Source organism: Heteronotia binoei, chromosome 21 (genome assembly GCF_032191835.1).
Source record: "Heteronotia binoei isolate CCM8104 ecotype False Entrance Well chromosome 21, APGP_CSIRO_Hbin_v1, whole genome shotgun sequence".
NCBI classification, from domain to species: domain Eukaryota; kingdom Metazoa; phylum Chordata; class Lepidosauria; order Squamata; family Gekkonidae; genus Heteronotia; species Heteronotia binoei.
The window spans coordinates 182,713,779-182,733,623 of NC_083243.1; positions in this window are offsets into that span (position 1 = coordinate 182,713,779).

Sequence of the window (19,845 nt, forward strand, 5' to 3'; positions counted from 1 at the left end):
AACATATGTGTGTCCTGAACTCTAACCCTAACCCTAACCCTTACCATATGTTCCAATTCATTCTAATGAATCTCATAGGCTATAATGGAGAATGGATAAACATCCAAAATTTTTCCCCATCAAGAGTGTACCTTTCAGTGTGATATTAAAAATACATCTTACCCAACCCTAAACCCAACCCCAATATTCACCCAAACATAAGTGTTTCCTGAACTCTAACCCTAACCCTAACCCTTACCATATGGGCCCATTCATTCTAATGAATCTCATAAGGTATAATGGAGAATGGAAAAACATCCAAAATTTTTCCCCATCAAGAGTGTACCTTTCAGTGTGATATTAAAAATACATCTTATCCAACCCTAAACGCAACCCCAATATTCACCCAAACAAAAGTGTGTCCTGAACTGTAACCCTAACCCTAACCCTTACCATATGGGCCCATTCATTTTAATGAATCTCATAGGCTATAATGGAGAATGGAAAAACATCCAAAATTTTTCTCCATCAATAGTGTACTATTCAGTGTGATATTAAAAATACATCTTACCCAACCATAAACCAGACCCCAATTTTAAACACAACATATGTGTGTCCTGAACTCTAACCCTAACGCTAACCCTTACCATATGGGCCCATTCATTCTAATGAATCTCATAGGCTATAATGGAGAATGGAAAAACATCCAAAATTTTTCTCCATCAATAGTGTACTATTCAGTGTGATATTAAAAATACATCTTACCCAACCCTAAACCAGACCCCAATTTTAAACACAACATATGTGTGTCCTGAACTCTAACCCTAACCCTAACCCTTACCATATGTTCCAATTCATTCTAATGAATCTCATAGGCTATAATGGAGAATGGATAAACATCCAAAATATTTCCCCATCAAGAGTGTACCTTTCAGTGTGATATTAAAAATACATCTTACCCAACCCTAAACCCAACCCCAATATTCACCCAAACATAAGTGTTTCCTGAACTCTAACCCTAACCCTAACCCTTACCATATGGGCCCATTCATTCTAATGAATCTCATAAGGTATAATGGAGAATGGAAAAACATCCAAAATTTTTCCCCATCAAGAGTGTACCATTCAGTGCGATATTAAAAATACATCTTATCCAACCCTAAACGCAACCCCAATATTCACCCAAACAAAAGTGTGTCCTGAACTGTAACCCTAACCCTAACCCTTACCATATGGGCCCATTCATTTTAATGAATCTCATAGGCTATAATGGAGAATGGAAAAACATCCAAAATTTTTCTCCATCAATAGTGTACTATTCAGTGTGATATTAAAAATACATCTTACCCAACCATAAACCAGACCCCAATTTTAAAACCAACATATGTGTGTCCTGAACTCTAACCCTAACCCTAACCCTTACCATATGTTCCCATTCATTCTAATGAATCTCATAGGCTATAATGGAGAATGGATAAACATCCAAAATTTTTCCCCATCAAGAGTGTACCTTTCAGTGTGATATTAAAAATACATCTTACCCAACCCTAAACCCAACCCCAATATTCACCCAAACATAAGTGTGTCCTGAACTCTAACCCTAACCCTAACCCTTACCATATGGGCCCATTCATTCTAATGAATCTCATAAGGTATAATGGAGAATGGAAAAACATCCAAAATTTTTCCCCATCAAGAGTGTAACATTCAGTGCGATATTAAAAATACATCTTATCCAACCCTAAACGCAACCCCAATATTCACCCAAACAAAAGTGTGTCCTGAACTGTAACCCTAACCCTAACCCTTACCATATGGGCCCATTCATTTTAATGAATCTCATAGGCTATAATGGAGAATGGAAAAACATCCAAAATTTTTCTCCATCAATAGTGTACTATTCAGTGTGATATTAAAAATACATCTTACCCAACCCTAAACCAGACCCCAATTTTAAACCCAACATATGTGTGTCCTGAACTCTAACCCTAACCCTAACCCTTACCATATGTTCCCATTCATTCTAATGAATCTCATAGGCTATAATGGAGAATGGATAAACATCCAAAATTTTTCCCCATCAAGAGTGTACCTTTCAGTGTGATATTAAAAATACATCTTACCCAACCCTAAACCCAACCCCAATATTCACACAAACATAAGTGTGTCCTGAACTCTAACCCTAACCCTAACCCTTACCATATGGGCCCATTCATTTTAATGAATCTCATAGGCTATAATGGAGAATGGAAAAACATCCAAAATTTTTCTCCATCAATAGTGTACCATTCAGTGTGATTTTAAAAATACATCTTACCCAACCCTAAACCAGACCCCAATTTTAAACCCAACATATGTGTGTCCTGAACTCTAACCCTAACCCTAACCCTTACCATATGGGCCCATTCATTCTAATGAATCTCACAGGCTATAATGGAGAATGGAAGAATATCCAAAATTTTTCCCCATCAAGAGTGTACCATTCAGTGTGATATTAAAAATACATCTTACCCAACCCTAAAACCAACCCCAATATGTACCCAAACATAAGTGTGTCCTGAACTCTAACCCTAACCCTAACCCTTACCATATGGGCCCATTCATTTTAATGAATCTCATAGGCTATAATGGAGAATGGATAAACATCCAAAATTTTTCCCCATCAAGAGTGTACCATTCAGTGTGATATTAAAAATACATCTTACCCAACCCTAAACGCAACCCCAATATTCACCCAAACATAAGTGTGTCCTGAACTGTAACCCTAACCCTAACCCTTACCATATGGGCCCATTCATTCTAACGAATCTCATAGGATATAATGGAGAATGGAAAAACATCCAAAATTTTTCTCCATCAATAGTGTACCATTCAGTGTGATTTTAAAAATACATCTTACCCAACCCTAAACCAGACCCCAATTTTAAACCCAACATATGTGTGTCCTGAACTCTAACCCTAACCCTTACCATATGGGACCATTCATTCTAATGAATCTCATAGGCTATAATGGAGAATGGAAGAATATCCAAAATTTTTCCCCATCAAGAGTGTACCATTCAGTGCGATATTAAAAATACATCTTACCCAACCATAAACCAGACCCCAATTTTAAACCCAACATATGTCTGTCCTGAACTCTAACCCTAACTCTAACCCTTACCATATGGGCCCATTCATTCTAATGAATCTCACAGGCTATAATGGAGAATGGAAGAATATCCAAAAATTTTCCCCATCAAGAGTGTACCATTCAGTGTGATATTAAAAATACATCTTACCCAACCCTAAACGCAACCCCAATATTCACCCAAACATAAGTGTGTCCTGAACTGTAACCCTAACCCTAACCCTTACCATATGGCCCCATTCATTCTAATGAATCTCATAGGCTATAATGGAGAATGGAAGAATATCCAAAATTTTTCCCCATCAAGAGTGTACCATTCAGTGTGATATTAAAAATACATCTTACCCAACCCTAAAACCAACCCCAATATGTACCCAAACATAAGTGTGTCCTGAACTCTAACCCTAACCCTAACCCTTACCATATGGGCCCATTCATTTTAATTAATCTCATAGGCTATAATGGAGAATGGAAAAACAATCAAAATTTTTCCCCATCAAGAGTGTACCATTCAGTGCGATATTAAAAATACATCTTATCCAACCCTAACCCAACCCCAATATTCACCCAAACATAAGTGTGTCCTGAACTCTAACCCTAACCCTAACCCTTACCATATGGGCCCATTCATTCTAATGAATCTCATAGGCTATAATGGAGAATGGAAAAACATCCAAAATTTTTCTCCATCAATAGTGTACCATTCAGTGCGATATTTAAAATACATCTTACCCAACCATAAACCAGACCCCAATTTTAAACCCAACATATGTCTGTCCTGAACTCTAACCCTAACCCTAACCCTTACCATATGGGCCCATTCATTCTAATGAATCTCATAGGCTATAATGGAGAATGGAAGAATATCCAAAAATTTTCCCCATCAAGAGTGTACCATTCAGTGTGATATTAAAAATACATCTTACCCAACCCTAAACGCAACCCCAATATTCACCCAAACATAAGTGTGTCCTGAACTGTAACCCTAACCCTAACCCTTACCATATGGGCCCATTCATTCTAACGAATCTCATAGGATATAATGGAGAATGGAAAAACATCCAAAATTTTTCCCCATCAAGAGTGTACCATTCAGTGCGATATTAAAAATACATCTTATCCAACCCTAAACCCAACCCCAATATTCACCCAAACATAAGTGTGTCATGAACTCTAACCCTAACCCTATCCCTTACCATATGGGCCCATTCATTTTAATGAATCTCATAGGCTATAATGGAGAATGGAAAAACATACAAAATTTTTCTCCATCAATAGTGTACCATTCAGTGTGATATTAAAAATACATCTTACCCAACCCTAAACCAGACCCCAATTTTAAACCCAACATAAGTGTTTCCTGGACTCTAACCCTAACCCTAACCCTTACCATATGGGCCCATTCATTCTAATGAATCTCATAGGCTATAATGGAGAATGGATAAACATCCAAAATTTTTCCCCATCAAGAGTGTACCATTCAGTGCGATATTAAAAATACATCTTATCCAACCCTAAACCCAACCCCAATATTCACCCAAACATAAGTGTGTCCTGAACTCTAACCCTAACTCGAACCCTTACCATATGGGCCCATTCATTCTTATGAATCTCATAGGCTATAATGGAGAATGGAAAAACATCCAAAATTTTTCCCCATCAAGAGTGTACCATTCAGTGCGATATTAAAAATACATCTTATCCAACCCTAAACCCAACCACAATATGCACCCAAACATAAGTGTGTCCTGAACTCTAACCCTAACCCTAACTCTTACCATATGGGCCCATTCATTTTAATGAATCTCATAGGCTATAATGGAGAATGGAAAAACATCCAAAATTTTTCTCCATCAATAGTGTACCATTCAATGTGATATTAAAAATGCATCTTACCCAACCCTAAACCAGACCCCAATTTTAAACCGAACATATGTGTGTCCTGAACTCTAACCCTAACCCTAACCCTTACCATATGGGCCCATTCATTCTAATGAATCTCATAGGCTATAATGGAGAATGGAAAAACAATCAAAATTTTTCCCCATCAAGAGTGTACCATTCAGTGCGATATTAAAAATACATCTTATCCAACCCTAACCCAACCCCAATATTCACCCGAACATAAGTGTGTCCTGAACTCTAACCCTAACCCTAACCCTTACCATATGGGCCCATTCATTCTAATGAATCTCATAGGCTATAATGGAGAATGGAAAAACATCCAAAATTTATCTCCATCAATAGTGTACCATTCAGTGTGATATTAAAAATAAATCTTACCCAACCCTAAACGCAACCCCAATATTCACCCAAACATAAGTGTGTCCTGAACTCTAAACCTAACCCTAATCCTTACCATATGGGCCCATTCATTCTAATCAATCTCATAGGATATAATGGAGAATGGAAAAATATCCAAAAATTTTCCCCATCAAGAGTGTACCATTTAGTGCAATATTAAAAATACATCTTATCCAACCCTAAACCCAACCCCAATATTCACCCAAACATAAGTGTGTCCTTAAATCTAACCCTAACCCTTACCATATGGGCCAATTCATTCTAATCAATCTCATAGGCTATTATGGAGAATGGAAAAACATCCAAAATTTTTCCCCATCAAGAGTGTAAAATTCAGTGCGATATTAAAAAAAACATCTTATCCAACCCTAAACCCAACCCCAATATTCACCCAAACATAAGTGTGTCATGAACTCTAACCCTAACCCTATCCCTTACCATATGGGCCCATTCATTTTAATGAATCTCATAGGCTATAACGGAGAATGGATAAACATCCAAAATATTTCCCCATCAAGAGTGTACCATTCAGTGTGATATTAAAAATACATCTTACCCAACCCTAAACCCAACCCCAATATTCACCCAAAAATAAGTGTTTCCTGAACTCTAACCCTAACCCTAACCCTTACCATATGGGCCCATTCATTCTAATGAATCTCATAGGCTATAAAGGAGAATGGAAAAACATCCAAAATTTTTCCCCATCAAAAGTGTACCATTCAGTGCGATATTAAAAATACATCTTATCCAACCCTAAACCCAACCCCAATATTCACCCAAACGTAAGTGTGCCCTGAACTCTAACCCTAACCCTAACCCTTACCATATGGGCCCATTCATTCTAATGAATCTCATAGGCTATAATGGAGAATGGAAAAACATCCAAAATTTTTCTCCATCAATAGTGTACCATTCAGTGTGATATTAAAAATACATCTTACCCAACCCTAAACCAGACCCCAATTTTAAACCCAACATATGTGTGTCCTGAACTCTAACCCTAACCCTAACCCTTACCATATGGGCCCATTCATTCTTATGAATCTCATAGGCTATAATGGAGAATGGAAGAATATCCAAAATTTTTCCCCATCAAGAGTGTACCATTCAGTGTGATATTAAAAATACATCTTACCCAACCCTAAACGCAACCCCAATATTCACCCAAACATAAGTGTGTCCTGAACTGTAACCCTAACCCTAACCCTTACCATATGGGCCCATTCATTCCAACGAATCTCATAGGATATAATGGAGAATGGAAAAACATCCAAAATTTTTCTCCATCAATAGTGTACTATTCAGTGTGATATTAAAAATACATCTTACCCAACCCTAAACCAGACCCCAATTTTAAACCCAACATATGTGTGTCCTGAACTCTAACCCTAACCCTTACCATATGTTCCCATTCATTCTAATGAATCTCATAGGCTATAATGGAGAATGGATAAACATCCAAAATTTTTCCCCTTCAAGAGTGTACCTTTCAGTGTGATATTAAAAATACATCTTACCCAACCCTAAACCCAACCCCAATATTCACCCAAACATAAGTGTGTCCTGAACTCTAACCCTAACCCTTACCATATGGGCCCATTCATTTTAATGAATCTCATAGGCTATAATGGAGAATGGAAAAACATCCAAAATTTTTCTCCATCAATACTGTACCATTCAGTGTGATTTTAAAAATACATTTTACCCAACCCTAAACCAGACCCCAATTTTAAACCGAACATATGTGTGTCCTGAACTCTAACCCTAACCCTAACCCTTACCATATGGGCCCATTCATTCTAATGAATCTCTTAGGCTATAATGGAGAATGGATAAACATCCAAAATTTTTCCCCATCAAGAGTGTACCATTCAGTGTGATATTAAAAATACATCTTACCCAACCCTAAACCCAACCCCAATATTAACCCAAACATAAGTGTTTCCTGAACTCTAACCCTAACCCTAACCCTTACCATATGGGCCCATTCATTCTAATGAATCTCATAGGCTATAATGGAGAATGGAAAAACATCCAAAATTTTTCTCCATCAATAGTGTACTATTCAGTGTGACATTAAAAATACATCTTACCAAACCCTAAACCAGACCCCGATTTTAAAACCAACATATGTGTGTCCTGAACTCTAACCCTAACCCTAACCCTTACCATATGGGCCCATTCATTCTAATGAATCTCATAGGCTATAATGGAGAATCGAAAAACATCCAAAATTTTTCCCCATCAAGAGTGTACCATTCAGTGCGATATTAAAAATACATCTTATCCAACCCTAACCCAACCCCAATATTCACCCAAACATAAGTGTGTCCTGAACTGTAACCCTAACCCTAACCCTTACCATATGGGCCCATTCATTCTAATGAATCTCATAGGCTATAATGGAGAATGGAAAAGCATCCAAAATTTTTCTCCATCAATAGTGTACTATTCAGTGTGATATTAAAAATACATCTTACCCAACCCTAAACCCAACCCCAATATTCACCCAAACATAAGTGTTTCCTGAACTCTAACCCTAACCCTAACCATTACCATATGGGCCCATTCATTCTAATGTATCTCATAGGCTATAATAGAGAATGGAAAAACATCCAAAATTTTTCTCCATCAATAGTGTACTATTCAGTGTGACATTAAAAATACATCTTACTCAACCCTAAACCAGACCCCGATTTTAAACCCAACATATGTGTGTCCTGAACTCTCACCCTAACCCTAACCCTTACCATATGGGCCCATTCATTCTAATGAATCTCATAGGCTATAATGGAGAATGGAAAAACATCCAAAATTTTTCCCCATCAAGAGTGTACCCTTCAGTGCGATATTAAAAATACATCTTATCCAACCCTAAACCCAACCACAATATGCACCCAAACATAAGTGTGTCCTGAACTCTAACCCTAACCCTAACCCTTACCATATGGGCCCATTCATTTTAATAAATCTCATAGGCTATAATGGAGAATGGAAAAACATCCAAAATTTTTCTCCATCAATAGTGTACCATTCAGTGTGATTTTAAAAATACATTTTACCCAACCCTAAAAAAGACCCCAATTTTAAACCGAACATATGTGTGTCCTGAACTCTAACCCTAACCCTTACCATATGGGCCCATTCATTCTAATGAATCTCTTAGGCTATAATGGAGAATGGATAAACATCCAAAATTTTTCCCCATCAAGAGTGTACCATTCAGTGTGATATTAAAAATACATCTTACCCAACCCTAAACCCAACCCCAATATTCACCCAAACATAAGTGTTTCCGGAACTCTAACCCTAACCCTAACCCTTACCATATGGGCCCATTCATTCTAATGAATCTCATAGGCTATAATGGAGAATGGAAAAGCATCCAAAATTTTTCTCCATCAATAGTGTACTATTCAGTGTGATATTAAAAATACATCTTACCCAACTCTAAACCAGACCCCAATTTTAAACCCAACATATGTGTGTCCTGAACCCTAACCCTAACCCTTACCATATGGGCCCATTCATTCTAAAGAATCTCTTAGGCTATAATGGAGAATGGATAAACATCCAAAATTTTTCCCCATCAAGAGTGTACTATTCAGTGTGACATTAAAAATATATCTTACGCAACCCTAAACCAGACCCCGATTTTAAACCCAACATATGTGTGTCCTGAACTCTAACCCTAACCCTAACCCTTACCATATGGGCCCATTCATTCTAATGAATCTCATAGGCTATAATGGAGAATGGAAAAACATCCAAAATTTTTCCCCATCAAGAGTGTACCATTCAGTGCGATATTAAAAATACATCTTATCCAACCCTAAACCCAACCCCAATATTCACCCAAACATAAGTGTGTCATGAACTCTAACCCTAACCCTATCCCTTACCATATGGGCCCATTCATTTTAATGAATCTCATAGGCTATAATGGAGAATGGATAAACATCCAAAATATTTCCCCATCAAGAGTGTACCATTCAGTGTGATATTAAAAATACATCTTACCCAACCCTAAACCCAACCCCAATATTCACCCAAACATAAGTGTTTCCTGAACTCTAACCCTAACCCTAACCCTTACCATATGGGCCCATTCATTCTAATGAATCTCATAGGCTATAAAGGAGAATGGAAAAACATCCAAAATTTTTCCCCATCAAGAGTGTACCATTCAGTGCGATATTAAAAATACATCTTATCCAACCCTAAACCCAACCCCAGTATTCACCCAAACATAAGTGTGCCCTGAACTCTAACCCTAACCCTTACCATATGGGCCCATTCATTCTAATGAATCTCATAGGCTATAATGGAGAATGGAAAAACATCCAAAATTTTTCTCCATCAATAGTGTACCATTCAGTGTGATATTAAAAATACATCTTACCCAACCCTAAACCCAACCCCAATATTCACCCAAACATAAGTGTGTCATGAACTCTAACCCTAACCCTATCCCTTACCATATGGGCCCATTCATTTTAATGAATCTCATAGGCTATAATGGAGAATGGAAAAACATCCAAAATTTTTCCCCATCAAGAGTGTACCATTCAGTGTGATATTAAAAATACATCTTACCCAACCCTAAACCAGACCCCAATTTTAAACCCAACATAAGTGTTTCCTGGACTCTAACCCTAACCCTAACCCTTACCATATGGGCCCATTCATTCTAATGAATCTCATAGGCTATAATGGAGAATGGATAAACATCCAAAATTTTTCCCCATCAAGAGTGTACCATTCAGTGCGATATTAAAAATACATCTTATCCAACCCTAAACCCAACCCCAATATTCACCCAAACATAAGTGTGTCCTGAACTCTAACCCTAACTCGAACCCTTACCATATGGGCCCATTCATTCTTATGAATCTCATAGGCTATAATGGAGAATGGAAAAACATCCAAAATTTTTCCCCATCAAGAGTGTACCATTCAGTGCGATATTAAAAATACATCTTATCCAACCCTAAACCCAACCACAATATGCACCCAAACATAAGTGTGTCCTGAACTCTAACCCTAACCCTAACTCTTACCATATGGGCCCATTCATTTTAATGAATCTCATAGGCTATAATGGAGAATGGAAAAACATCCAAAATTTTTCTCCATCAATAGTGTACCATTCAATGTGATATTAAAAATGCATCTTACCCAACCCTAAACCAGACCCCAATTTTAAACCGAACATATGTGTGTCCTGAACTCTAACCCTAACCCTAACCCTTACCATATGGGCCCATTCATTCTAATGAATCTCATAGGCTATAATGGAGAATGGAAAAACAATCAAAATTTTTCCCCATCAAGAGTGTACCATTCAGTGCGATATTAAAAATACATCTTATCCAACCCTAACCCAACCCCAATATTCACCCGAACATAAGTGTGTCCTGAACTCTAACCCTAACCCTAACCCTTACCATATGGGCCCATTCATTCTAATGAATCTCATAGGCTATAATGGAGAATGGAAAAACATCCAAAATTTTTCTCCATCAATAGTGTACTATTCAGTGTGACATTAAAAATACATCTTACCCAACCCTAAACCACACCCCGATTTTAAACCCAACATATGTGTGTCCTGAACTCTAACCCTAACCCTAACCCTTACCATATGGGCCCATTCATTCTAATGAATCTCATAGGCTATAACGGAGAATGGAAAAACATCCAAAATTTATCTCCATCAATAGTGTACCATTCAGTGTGATATTAAAAATAAATCTTACCCAACCCTAAACGCAACCCCAATATTCACCCAAACATAAGTGTGTCCTGAACTCTAAACCTAACCCTAATCCTTACCATATGGGCCCATTCATTCTAATCAATCTCATAGGATATAATGGAGAATGGAAAAATATCCAAAAATTTTCCCCATCAAGAGTGTACCATTTAGTGCAATATTAAAAATACATCTTATCCAACCCTAAACCCAACCCCAATATTCACCCAAACATAAGTGTGTCCTTAAATCTAACCCTAACCCTTACCATATGGGCCAATTCATTCTAATCAATCTCATAGGCTATTATGGAGAATGGAAAAACATCCAAAATTTTTCCCCATCAAGAGTGTAAAATTCAGTGCGATATTAAAAAAAACATCTTATCCAACCCTAAACCCAACCCCAATATTCACCCAAACATAAGTGTGTCATGAACTCTAACCCTAACCCAATCCCTTACCATATGGGCCCATTCATTTTAATGAATCTCATAGGCTATAACGGAGAATGGATAAACATCCAAAATATTTCCCCATCAAGAGTGTACCATTCAGTGTGATATTAAAAATACATCTTACCCAACCCTAAACCCAACCCCAATATTCACCCAAAAATAAGTGTTTCCTGAACTCTAACCCTAACCCTAACCCTTACCATATGGGCCCATTCATTCTAATGAATCTCATAGGCTATAAAGGAGAATGGAAAAACATCCAAAATTTTTCCCCATCAAAAGTGTACCATTCAGTGCGATATTAAAAATACATCTTATCCAACCCTAAACCCAACCCCAATATTCACCCAAACGTAAGTGTGCCCTGAACTCTAACCCTAACCCTAACCCTTACCATATGGGCCCATTCATTCTAATGAATCTCATAGGCTATAATGGAGAATGGAAAAACATCCAAAATTTTTCTCCATCAATAGTGTACCATTCAGTGTGATATTAAAAATACATCTTACCCAACCCTAAACCAGACCCCAATTTTAAACCCAACATATGTGTGTCCTGAACTCTAACCCTAACCCTAACCCTTACCATATGGGCCCATTCATTCTTATGAATCTCATAGGCTATAATGGAGAATGGAAGAATATCCAAAATTTTTCCCCATCAAGAGTGTACCATTCAGTGTGATATTAAAAATACATCTTACCCAACCCTAAACGCAACCCCAATATTCACCCAAACATAAGTGTGTCCTGAACTGTAACCCTAACCCTAACCCTTACCATATGGGCCCATTCATTCCAACGAATCTCATAGGATATAATGGAGAATGGAAAAACATCCAAAATTTTTCTCCATCAATAGTGTACTATTCAGTGTGATATTAAAAATACATCTTACCCAACCCTAAACCAGACCCCAATTTTAAACCCAACATATGTGTGTCCTGAACTCTAACCCTAACCCTAACCCTTACCATATGTTCCCATTCATTCTAATGAATCTCATAGGCTATAATGGAGAATGGATAAACATCCAAAATTTTTCCCCTTCAAGAGTGTACCTTTCAGTGTGATATTAAAAATACATCTTACCCAACCCTAAACCCAACCCCAATATTCACCCAAACATAAGTGTGTCCTGAACTCTAACCCTAACCCTTACCATATGGGCCCATTCATTTTAATGAATCTCATAGGCTATAATGGAGAATGGAAAAACATCCAAAATTTTTCTCCATCAATACTGTACCATTCAGTGTGATTTTAAAAATACATTTTACCCAACCCTAAACCAGACCCCAATTTTAAACCGAACATATGTGTGTCCTGAACTCTAACCCTAACCCTAACCCTTACCATATGGGCCCATTCATTCTAATGAATCTCTTAGGCTATAATGGAGAATGGATAAACATCCAAAATTTTTCCCCATCAAGAGTGTACCATTCAGTGTGATATTAAAAATACATCTTACCCAACCCTAAACCCAACCCCAATATTAACCCAAACATAAGTGTTTCCTGAACTCTAACCCTAACCCTAACCCTTACCATATGGGCCCATTCATTCTAATGAATCTCATAGGCTATAATGGAGAATGGAAAAACATCCAAAATTTTTCTCCATCAATAGTGTACTATTCAGTGTGACATTAAAAATACATCTTACCAAACCCTAAACCAGACCCCGATTTTAAAACCAACATATGTGTGTCCTGAACTCTAACCCTAACCCTAACCCTTACCATATGGGCCCATTCATTCTAATGAATCTCATAGGCTATAATGGAGAATCGAAAAACATCCAAAATTTTTCCCCATCAAGAGTGTACCATTCAGTGCGATATTAAAAATACATCTTATCCAACCCTAACCCAACCCCAATATTCACCCAAACATAAGTGTGTCCTGAACTGTAACCCTAACCCTAACCCTTACCATATGGGCCCATTCATTCTAATGAATCTCATAGGCTATAATGGAAAATGGAAAAGCATCCAAAATTTTTCTCCATCAATAGTGTACTATTCAGTGTGATATTAAAAATACATCTTACCCAACCCTAAACCCAACCCCAATATTCACCCAAACATAAGTGTTTCCTGAACTCTAACCCTAACCCTAACCATTACCATATGGGCCCATTCATTCTAATGAATCTCATAGGCTATAATAGAGAATGGAAAAACATCCAAAATTTTTCTCCATCAATAGTGTACTATTCAGTGTGACATTAAAAATACATCTTACTCAACCCTAAACCAGACCCCGATTTTAAACCCAACATATGTGTGTCCTGAACTCTCACCCTAACCCTAACCCTTACCATATGGGCCCATTCATTTTAATAAATCTCATAGGCTATAATGGAGAATGGAAAAACATCCAAAATTTTTCTCCATCAATAGTGTACCATTCAGTGTGATTTTAAAAATACATTTTACCCAACCCTAAACCAGACCCCAATTTTAAACCGAACATATGTGTGTCCTGAACTCTAACCCTAACCCTTACCATATGGGCCCATTCATTCTAATGAATCTCTTAGGCTATAATGGAGAATGGATAAACATCCAAAATTTTTCCCCATCAAGAGTGTACCATTCAGTGAGATATTAAAAATACATCTTACCCAACCCTAAACCCAACCCCAATATTCACCCAAACATAAGTGTTTCCGGAACTCTAACCCTAACCCTAACCCTTACCATATGGGCCCATTCATTCTAATGAATCTCATAGGCTATAATGGAGAATGGAAAAGCATCCAAAATTTTTCTCCATCAATAGTGTACTATTCAGTGTGATATTAAAAATACATCTTACCCAACTCTAAACCAGACCCCAATTTTAAACCCAACATATGTGTGTCCTGAACTCTAACCCTAACCCTAACCCTTACCATATGGGCCCATTCATTCTAATGAATCTCTTAGGCTATAATGGAGAATGGATAAACATCCAAAATTTTTCCCCATCAAGAGTGTACTATTCAGTGTGACATTAAAAATATATCTTACGCAACCCTAAACCAGACCCCGATTTTAAACCCAACATATGTGTGTCCTGAACTCTAACCCTAACCCTAACCCTTACCATATGGGCCCATTCATTCTAATGAATCTCATAGGCTATAATGGAGAATGGAAAAACATCCAAAATTTTTCCCCATCAAGAGTGTACCATTCAGTGCGATATTAAAAATACATCTTATCCAACCCTAAACCCAACCCCAATATTCACCCAAACATAAGTGTGTCATGAACTCTAACCCTAACCCTATCCCTTACCATATGGGCCCATTCATTTTAATGAATCTCATAGGCTATAATGGAGAATGGATAAACATCCAAAATATTTCCCCATCAAGAGTGTACCATTCAGTGTGATATTAAAAATACATCTTACCCAACCCTAAACCCAACCCCAATATTCACCCAAACATAAGTGTTTCCTGAACTCTAACCCTAACCCTAACCCTTACCATATGGGCCCATTCATTCTAATGAATCTCATAGGCTATAAAGGAGAATGGAAAAACATCCAAAATTTTTCCCCATCAAGAGTGTACCATTCAGTGCGATATTAAAAATACATCTTATCCAACCCTAAACCCAACCCCAGTATTCACCCAAACATAAGTGTGCCCTGAACTCTAACCCTAACCCTTACCATATGGGCCCATTCATTCTAATGAATCTCATAGGCTATAATGGAGAATGGAAAAACATCCAAAATTTTTCTCCATCAATAGTGTACCATTCAGTGTGATATTAAAAATACATCTTACCCAACCCTAAACCAGACCCCAATTTTAAACCGAACATATGTGTGTCCTGAACTCTAACCCTAACCCTTACCATATGGGCCCATTCATTCTAATGAATCTCTTAGGCTATAATGGAGAATGGATAAACATCCAAAATTTTTCCCCATCAAGAGTGTACCATTCAGTGTGATATTAAAAATACATCTTACCCAACCCTAAACCCAACCCCAATATTCACCCAAACATAAGTGTTTCCGGAACTCTAACCCTAACCCTAACCCTTACCATATGGGCCCATTCATTCTAATGAATCTCATAGGCTATAATGGAGAATGGAAAAGCATCCAAAATTTTTCTCCATCAATAGTGTACTATTCAGTGTGATATTAAAAATACATCTTACCCAACTCTAAACCAGACCCCAATTTTAAACCCAACATATGTGTGTCCTGAACTCTAACCCTAACCCTAACCCTTACCATATGGGCCCATTCATTCTAATGAATCTCTTAGGCTATAAGGGAGAATGGATAAACATCCAAAATTTTTCCGCATCAAGAGTGTACCATTCAGTGTGATATTAAAAATACATCTTACCCAACCCTAAACCCAACCCCAATATTCACCCAAACATAAGTGTTTCCTGAACTCTAACCCTAACCCTAACCATTACCATATGGGCCCATTCATTCTAATGAATCTCATAGGCTATAATAGAGAATGGAAAAACATCCAAAATTTTTCTCCATCAATAGTGTACTATTCAGTGTGACATTAAAAATACATCTTACTCAACCCTAAACCAGACCCCGATTTTAAACCCAACATATGTGTGTCCTGAACTCTAACCCTAACCCTAACCCTTACCATATGGGCCCATTCATTCTAATGAATCTCATAGGCCATAATGTAGAATGGAAAAACATCCAAAAATTTTTCCCCATCAAGAGTGTACCATTCAGTGCGATATTAAAAATACATCTTATCCAACCCTAAACCCAACCACAATATGCACCCAAACATAAGTGTGTCCTGAACTCTAACCCTAACCCTAACCCTTAACGTATGGGCCCATTCGTTTTAATAAATCTCATAGGTTATAATGGAGAATGGAAAAACATCCAAAATTTTTCTCCATCAATAGTGTACCATTCAGTGTGATTTTAAAAATACACTTTACCCAACCCTAAACCAGACCCCAATTTTAAACCGAACATATGTGTGTCCTGAACTCTAACCCTAACCCTTACCATATGGGCCCATTCATTCTAATGAATCTCTTTGGCTATAATGGAGAATGGATAAACATCCAAAATTTTTCCCCATCAAGAGTGTACCATTCAGTGTGATATTAAAAATACATCTTACCCAACCCTAAACCCAACCCCAATATTCACCCAAACATAAGTGTTTCCTGAACTCTAACCCTAACCCTAACCCTTAACATATGGGCCCATTCATTCTAATGAATCTCATAGGCTATAATGGAGAATGGAAAAACATCCAAAATTTTTCTCCATCAATAGTGTACTATTCAGTGTGATATTAAAAATACATCTTACCCAACTCTAAACCAGACCCCAATTTTAAACCCAACATATGTGTGTCCTGAACTCTAACCCTAACCCTAACCCTTACCATATGGGCCCATTCATTCTAATGAATCTCTTAGGCTATAATGGAGAATGGATAAACATCCAAAATTTTTCCCCATCAAGAGTGTACCATTCAGTGTGATATTAAAAATACATCTTACCCAACCCTAAACCCAACCCCAATATTCACCCAAACATAAGTGTTTCCTGAACTCTAACCCTAACCCTAACCATTACCATATGGGCCCATTCATTCTAATGAATCTCATAGGCTATAATGGAGAATGGAAAAACATCCAAAATTTTTCTCCATCAATAGTGTACTATTCAGTGTGACATTAAAAATACATCTTACTCAACCCTAAACCAGACCCCGATTTTAAACCCAACATATGTGTGTCCTGAACTCTAACCCTAACCCTTACCATATGGGCCCATTCATTCTAATGAATCTCATAGGCTATAATGGAGAATGGAAAAACATCCAAAATTTTTCCCCATCAAGAGTGTACCCTTCAGTGCGATATTAAAAATACATCTTATCCAACCCTAAACCCAACCACAATATGCACCCAAACATAAGTGTGTCCTGAACTCTAACCCTAACCCTAACCCTTACCATATGGGCCCATTCATTTTAATAAATCTCATAGGCTATAATGGAGAATGGAAAAACATCCAAAATTTTTCTCCATCAATAGTGTACCATTCAGTGTGATTTTAAAAATACATTTTACCCAACCCTAAACCAGACCCCAATTTTAAAACGAACATATGTGTGTCCTGAACTCTAACCCTAACCCTTACCATATGGGCCCATTCATTCTAATGAATCTCTTAGGCTATAATGGAGAATGGATAAACATCCAAAATTTTTCCCCATCAAGAGTGTACCATTCAGTGTGATATTAAAAATACATCTTACCCAACCCTAAACCCAACCCCAATGTTCACACAAACATAAGTGTTTCCGGAACTCTAACCCTAACCCTAACCCTTACCATATGGGCCCATTCATTCTAATGAATCTCATAGGCTATAATGGAGAATGGAAAAGCATCCAAAATTTTTCTCCATCAATAGTGTACTATTCAGTGTGATATTAAAAATACATCTTACCCAACTCTAAACCAGACCCCAATTTTAAACCCAACATATGTGTGTCCTGAACTCTAACCCTAACCCTAACCCTTACCATATGGGCCCATTCATTCTAATGAATCTATTAGGCTATAATGGAGAATGGATAAACATCCAAAATTTTTCCCCATCAAGAGTGTACCATTCAGTGTGATATTAAAAATACATCTTACCCAACCCTAAACCCAACCCCAATATTCACCCAAACATAAGTGTTTCCTGAACTCTAACCCTAACCCTAACCCTTAACATATGGGCCCATTCATTCTAATGAATCTCATAGGCTATAATGGAGAATGGAAAAACATCCAAAATTTTTCTCCATCAATAGTGTACTATTCAGTGTGATATTAAAAATACATCTTACCCAACTCTAAACCAGACCCCAATTTTAAACCCAACATATGTGTGTCCTGAACTCTAACCCTAACCCTAACCCTTACCATATGGGCCCATTCATTCTAATGAATCTCTTAGGCTATAATGGAGAATGGATAAACATCCAAAATTTTTCCCCATCAAGAGTGTACCATTCAGTGTGATATTAAAAATACATCTTACCCAACCCTAAACCCAACCCCAATATTCACCCAAACATAAGTGTTTCCTGAACTCTAACCCTAACCCTAACCATTACCATATGGGCCCATTCATTCTAATGAATCTCATAGGCTATAATGGAGAATGGAAAAACATCCAAAATTTTTCTCCATCAATAGTGTACTATTCAGTGTGACATTAAAAATACATCTTACTCAACCCTAAACCAGACCCCGATTTTAAACCCAACATATGTGTGTCCTGAACTCTAACCCTAACCCTTACCATATGGGCCCATTCATTCTAATGAATCTCATAGGCTATAATGGAGAATGGAAAAACATCCAAAATTTTTCCCCATCAAGAGTGTACCCTTCAGTGCGATATTAAAAATACATCTTATCCAACCCTAAACCCAACCACAATATGCACCCAAACATAAGTGTGTCCTGAACTCTAACCCTAACCCTAACCCTTACCATATGGGCCCATTCATTTTAATAAATCTCATAGGCTATAATGGAGAATGGAAAAACATCCAAAATTTTTCTCCATCAATAGTGTACCATTCAGTGTGATTTTAAAAATACATTTTACCCAACCCTAAACCAGACCCCAATTTTAAACCGAACATATGTGTGTCCTGAACTCTAACCCTAACCCTTACCATATGGGCCCATTCATTCTAATGAATCTCTTAGGCTATAATGGAGAATGGATAAACATCCAAAATTTTTCCCCATCAAGAGTGTACCATTCAGTGTGATATTAAAAATACATCTTACCCAACCCTAAACCCAACCCCAATATTCACACAAACATAAGTGTTTCCGGAACTCTAACCCTAACCCTAACCCTTACCATATGGGCCCATTCATTCTAATGAATCTCATAGGCTATAATGGAGAATGGAAAAGCATCCAAAATTTTTCTCCATCAATAGTGTACTATTCAGTGTGATATTAAAAATACATCTTACCCAACTCTAAACCAGACCCCAATTTTAAACCCAACATATGTGTGTCCTGAACTCTAACCCTAACCCTAACCCTTACCATATGGGCCCATTCATTCTAATGAATCTATTAGGCTATAATGGAGAATGGATAAACATCCAAAATTTTTCCCCATCAAGAGTGTACCATTCAGTGTGATATTAAAAATACATCTTA